Source organism: Convolutriloba macropyga, chromosome 6 (genome assembly GCF_964194025.1).
Source record: "Convolutriloba macropyga chromosome 6, txConMacr16.3, whole genome shotgun sequence".
Taxonomy (NCBI): domain Eukaryota; kingdom Metazoa; phylum Xenacoelomorpha; order Acoela; family Convolutidae; genus Convolutriloba; species Convolutriloba macropyga.
In genome coordinates this window covers 27,146,326-27,153,030 of record NC_134473.1, presented here as the reverse complement: position 1 = coordinate 27,153,030, position 6,705 = coordinate 27,146,326, and the positions used below count along the sequence as shown (strand labels likewise).

Below are 6,705 nucleotides of genomic sequence, written 5' to 3'. Positions count from 1 at the left end.
GGCCCTAAGGACGTGTGACAAGGACATTCACTGGCCCCGACAAAACTGCTAGATCTCGTGAAGTAAAAACAGCTCTTTAAAATCGCCCAGCTGTGAATTTCGCATGTGTTCCAAAAACCAGATTAGGTTAGGTAGGCCCCTAGAATGTTATCGACATCGTTAGTCTTCATACCATGGCGCTAAGCGTTTATCGCAAAATTTTCCTAATCAGTGTTAACATATAAATATTGATTCAGAACACAAGAATTTGGAACCAAAAAAAGCACGTGGAAACGATGTAGTAAGGGTAATCGACTAAAGATTTTTGGGAATTATAACCGAAGGACAGAATACAAAGAAAGGCAATTCGCCCCCCCCCCCACAAAAGTCATCGATATTGTCAGGTGGTGACCAAAATCGCTACTCCAATTTGACTTCAAAAATCATGAATATATGTGAACAGATCATTAAAAAAGTGCGCCCCAATACAATTCAAATTCTGAAAAAACCTTGTAAAAAATCAAGAGAAGGCCAATAATAGCCCCAGCTATCGCTATGAGGCTATTATATAAGAAAAATAATGATGGAAACCAGATGAATTTTATATGTCATGATCTGAAATCGCCGTTCTCTTTAGACTAATTAAACTGGGCTCAATCAAAACAAAATTTTGTATCAAGCAAGTGTATACCCGAACACTTGAAAACCACTGACAGAAAACTAACCACAAAACAGAGACGATGAGCCACGTGTTGATTGTATGATAGTGTTCTGCGCATCCGTTCAAACTTAACAATCATTTTTAAATAAATTTTAAAAAAACATACATTAAAAGACATCGTGTTTTTTGTTCCCACAAAACAATCGGATTTATCAAATTGACGCTGAAATGTCAACAGTTTTGTTCCGATTTTCCAGAGCTATTAATCAACGCTATTCACAACTTCAGACTGGGTCCAATAAAGTTGAACACAGTCGCAACAGAGCTCTCGTCTGCTTGCATTGCAACTGCTTTCCACAAAATTTAAAATTGGCGTACACAAACAATGTGAGGCAAAGATATCGACTTACGGGGGCTATCGCATAAACGTTGCTTTCCCCGGATTTAAATCTCCCTTCATTCAGTTGAGTGAGAAAACATCGCGGACAATAAGCAATTTCTCTACAGCAGATGAACAACAACTCTAGCAAAAAAAACTGAGGTCAAAAGTACCACACAAAAACGCATTATGTATATATATAATATATAAATTGCAGTCTGAAAAAAAGTTTGCATAACGTATTGCATTGCAGCCTATTACGTTACTGTTGTCGAAATATAAATTTAAAACCTAGAGAGGAATTTGATTGAAGCGACGATTTAATCAGGAGCGTGCTAGTCTATGTCGATTTTCTTGTTAACTAATTATTGAAAATACAAAGTTTTTCTAAATGAAACTTAATAAAACGGTCTCTTATTATAGAATTACGGTCTTTCCCATTATAGCCCCCCATGAAATTATAGCCCCCCATTATGGTATAATTACCATGATTGTCATGTGGCGCACAATTTCGATGCCTCTTGGGGGGGTTGGCAGTGAAGGGCTCGGTATGTGCGTCGACTTGCCTTTCTTCTTAGTCTGTCCTTTGGTGATGTCTCTCAAAGTACCTTAGTCGATTACCTTTATTACATTGTTTCCACGTGCCTTTTTTTGTTCAAATTTCTTGTATTCTGGATCATTATTTGTATGTTATGTTTACACTGATTATGACATTTTGCGGTAAATGCTTAGCACCTATTGATGAATATTATCGATGTCAATAACAAGGGATATGTAGAAAGTTTTATTTTACTATAATTTCTCTGCGTGTTTTGTTTTGTAGCTGAGGCTTTTTGTTTCTGTCGTATTCATTGTGCTTTTCAATTGCTCTAGATAAAGCGCAGTTTCTTCTGCCCACCTCGAGGCTTATTGATATTTTTATTATTCTTTTAATCATCCCATTAAGACAGGACGAAACCTAGCTATCAGATATATTGAAAATGGCACACACTTTTTGACATTTGGAGCGTTTTTAAAAGCTGATGAATGCTACTTTATCCTCGCTTTAGTTGCAACTGAGTTAATGAGAAGGAATTAGAGATCCTTTCATGTAATCTGTCGTCGTGAATGTTCATGTACTTTGAACATGCGGAAAAAAGCGCGGAGGACTGCAATTATATTTAGAAGAAAATTTGGAGTAAATATACTTTGAGTGAACCTGAATAAAAAAAAATTAAGGGATCTCGTTTTCTGACGAGCTAACCAACCGTTTGTTTCTGTTGATTATTTTCGTAAATACCGCAAAGATGGCTGACGATCAGATTTCAAATTATTGTGGCTGTTGTGTGGAAATGTTTTGTTCTATTCGCTCATTGTTTTGTCGGTTTGATGACTATCCTTAACTATTGGGAAGTCATTTACTTTTTTGGACGATTTGTGCATACTTATCACATATTTGTAGATGTAATTCTGCGCCTGCAATGCAACAAAATTGGATGTATATTTTCAGAAAAATTTATTGGTGTTGTTTCGGCCTCGTGTTGCCTTTCCACACAATTCTCTGCGTATTATTAACAACAGTACCTCTCGATCCCAGTGAATTTTGTAACTGGTTCCCCAAATGGCGTCCAGAGTTGAGTTACTCCAGAATGAGTTGGCCCAGTTGGAGAAGGAGGTGAGGATTGATAGAATGAAGACTTCGGAGACGACCAATGACATTGTGCAGTACTGTCAGAAACACCAACAGGATGACAGACTGCTCAGACCCCTGACAGTGGCTGAGAACCCATACAAGGAGAAGAAAAGTTGCATCATGTTGTGAACAAGTTTCGCCAACCAACCAACCACAACAAACTGTTCGAATACAAAACGAATGTTGGTTCTCTATTTTAATCGCGATAGACTACAATGAAATATTTTGGATTGCCTACAGAAATGAAAAAACAGAGGCGCATTTCAAGCAATAATGAGAATGACAGTCGATATGACATGATCGGAAATCGAGATGTTTTCGTTTGAACCCTCGATCCTAATTACTCCAGATTGCAGTCAAATGTCAAATTGAGAACTTGTGTCATTGACGTGGTTTTTAATCTATGCTTTAATAAACTTCATTTAAGTCAATTTTAATTTAGTAATTTTTTTACTCAAATATTGATGTATAATCTTCTTTATAATGTTCAAGTGAAATATGGCACTGTTTAGAATAAAGAATGGATAATTGTTGCAAAAATTGATCAATGTTTAGTATTCCATGTCGCTTGCAGTAGAATCTTGAAATAGATACCTTTCGCAATTGCCAATCAATTAACATCACAAACCATTCAGTTGTTGGACCAATTTTGAGGTCAGTTTATTCCCAGTTGCACCTTTTTGGTAGTTTTGTAGAGAAGAATTAAATATCCAATGCATGGTGCAGCTGGTATCTTTTTATTGCTATTCATTTTATACGGCTAATTATACTGCTCATTTAATTTAACATTTTTCTTTTACTTCTTTTGAGTGTTTCAAAGATATCACTCGTATCTAAAACGGCTCATTAATGGGGATTTAATAATGAATAAAAGCTTTGAAAAGTATTGCTACGAAGAATTAACAGTGTGCATTTGAACAAATTCCAATCGGTCTGAAGCCATTAAACAAATGTTAAATAACCTCATAATATTGCTCCTTCTACCTGAGCAGAGTGACCAGTGAGTTTTTAATGATTTAAAAATCTATTTCCTGCCAAAATGACTTTCTTCCTTTTTATATTACGAAACGACCAGAGTGTTGGACAATGTTTAAATTTAATTGTTTGTTTGTGTCAATTGTTTTCTTCACTTGAAGAAATACATTTTTATATAGGAGAAACTGTAGATTTTTATATAGGAAACGTTAAAATGTTCAATTTGTTTGCGCCTTTCGACCAGGTTGAAAAGCTGTACTCTACAGTGCTCATCTTGAAAGAAACGCTTTTTTGCTGTTGGTGTTTAAAAAGGTTAACTTGACCTGTTGGAAAAATAAAGGAATCCAATATCTGAATTTTTTAGTGATCGTTTTTAGTTGCTAGGATAACGATAGGCGAGTAGAGCTCTTATTAGTCTTCTCTTTGTTTTTACAATCCAAAGGATGTGTATTGTACTGAGGCGCTGCTTTTGTTTGCGGTTTTCTCATTTTTTACTTTTGTTGTGACTGAGAAGTCGAATTGGATTACTGATCTTAGTCAAGCTGAAGTAGTGAAAGAAGTGAAAATTGAGTAGATCTAGGTTGAAATTTTCCAAACAAATTTTAAAGTTAAATGAGAAAACAATGTTTAAACAAGATTCCGGTTTCTAAGAGAATTTTTGCGTGCGGAATTTTGACTTGTTTTTACTCTTTTTCTCTACAATTTATGCACGATGGCTGTTTAAAGTAATCTGTTTTCTTTTTAGGCCAAATTATATTTTCTTAAAGGCCTAATCGTGTAGCCTGTGGTTTTTATAATTTAATGGTGTTTCAAAAAATAGTCAATTTTGGAGTTTTGCCCGTAGTGCTGATTTTCTGATTTCGTATGCTGAAAGTTTTTGTGTCTAATTTTTTGGATATGCAATTACGTGTCACTGCTTTGACGCAACTTTATTTGAAAACTTTTGGCTGCTTAAAATGAATGCTTTTTAAGTGAGCGTTGTGTGAACAATCTTTAAATATGTTTTCGGTTTGTAGGATTATGTTGATAACGCAAGTTTTCTGGAAAAGAAACATTTTGTTCTTTTTGTTCATTTTCGCGTTTTTAAGGTAATATGCCTCTTTGTATATCAACGGCTGTTACTATTTCACCAAATTTAAAACGTTTGTTCTGACCATACGACGTGATGCTCACTTGTAATCTGCTTTTTGTTCACTTTTTCCACTTATAGAGTTTTTTTTAAATTTTTGGCCTTAATAAATTTTTTGTCACACATGACCGATACCAATTTGAAGGTGATTTTTGATTACTTCAATTGAAGGAGTTATAGTCAACTATAGATACCTCACTCTAAATGAAACTTATTTAAGCGCAACCAATAGAAACAACACAAAATCTTAATCAAAATGCTATTATTGAAAACTGAAAGCTCATTTCTTCGTTCTGATTTTTCTCCGTAGCACCTTGAGATTGTATGTGTACGAAGCTATGACAGCTATTTTATATTGAGGCTATTTTTAGTTAAGACAGCCGCTTTCAAAACAGTAGGAAAAAAATTGTTTACCCTTTCCTTAATAATTTGAACCATTATGATCGGTCCTTTATAATATAAAATCTTAATTGAAATTGCTTTCAAATAATTTCAAAAAACCTGGTTGTTCAGATTCGAGGGAAAATAATTTAGAAATACTTAATTTAGTCACAAGAGTTGTAAACAGTGAAAACTAACTGTTGAAAATATAATAACTCAAGGTGGCAACATTTTTTGAAATATAACTTTTTCAAGGTATTCATCCAAGTAGAATACTTTCGTTCAGAGATCGGTCGGAAATTAGTTTTCTAACTAAACTAATGAACGTAGTTTCCGTAACACATTCATATTGGAAGTTCTAAAAGCGTGAATTCAGAATCGTAAAAGATCTTTTTCCAAGGATCATGATCAAATTCTATGATGATTGCGGTTTTACTATTATTATTCATCAAACTGCTAATCAATAATTTTTAAAACCAATTTTAGCCGGTTGCAAAGTTTGATTGCGGTTTGAAGGTTAGTAATACTGATTGGGTATTGAGTTTATCAATCATTTATTTCAAGCAGCTAAATCTAATAAAAGGTCAACTGGAACATGAAAACTGGAACTATGGGAATAATTGAGAACTAGAGAACCGAGAACGTCATTTTATGCAGCGTTGTGAATCATTTTGACAGGCAACAATGGTTTAAATCATCAAACTGAAATGCCGTCTTTTTTCCAAAATATTTGTAAAAGCAATGCATCCTAAGAATCGAAGTGATGAAGATTGGATTTAAGAAATTCAACTCATGGTGTACAATGAGGTAAAGAAACTGAAATTGTGTTTGTGACGCGCCCAATTTTTTATCCTGAGATGGTCAATTATTTGTGGATAGCTATTGACCGGAAGCAAAAACTGATGCTACCTAGTTTGCCAAAATTTCTAAAATTAAGTCAGCAGGCAACTGTTAACAGATACTTGCAAATAGTCTTACAGTTTTGTCTGGTCATATTACTGCAATTTATTGTTTTTTAGCGCGAAGCAATGGGTGAGATTCAATTAGCTGATAATGGATCTCTCTGTAAATCTCTCTCGGACTGTACAAGGAAAGCAAGCATTGCTGGAGTTGGAGAGACAGTTTAAGGTTTTGCATGGATACTGCTAATTTCCGATACTGGTCAATTGTGTATTTCCGTCCAGGTCTTTCAGTGCATCTCAGCCGTGAAACTTTTCATCTAATCGTGAAGTTTGTGCTAATTGCTGAAAGATTTTTGAAGTATTACGGGCCCGTCTTTTTCAAAACTTAAAGTTTTACGGATTTTAGAAAGATGGAAGTGGTATCATTAGAAAAATCAAGCTCAGATTTCAAATCCAAGAAGACACAAAAAGCGTACATCAATGTATAAGGCACACCAATCTCATTTTTCGGCGTTTTCGGGAAATGGCTAATACTTGCAAATTTTAATAAGTAAGTAGTATAGCTTGTTTACGTACGATGGTACCTTCTTGTAGACTAATAATAACTTCAAATCTAAATTGAGTTTG

General features: G+C 34.6%; 1 pseudogene; it reads left to right on the top strand.

The window, feature by feature from the left end:
• The first annotated feature begins 2,512 nt into the window (after nt 1-2,512).
• On the top strand, nt 2,513-3,490 carry LOC142340901 (guanine nucleotide-binding protein G(I)/G(S)/G(O) subunit gamma-12 pseudogene; annotated as a pseudogene).
• Nucleotides 3,491-6,705: the final 3,215 nt, after the last annotated feature.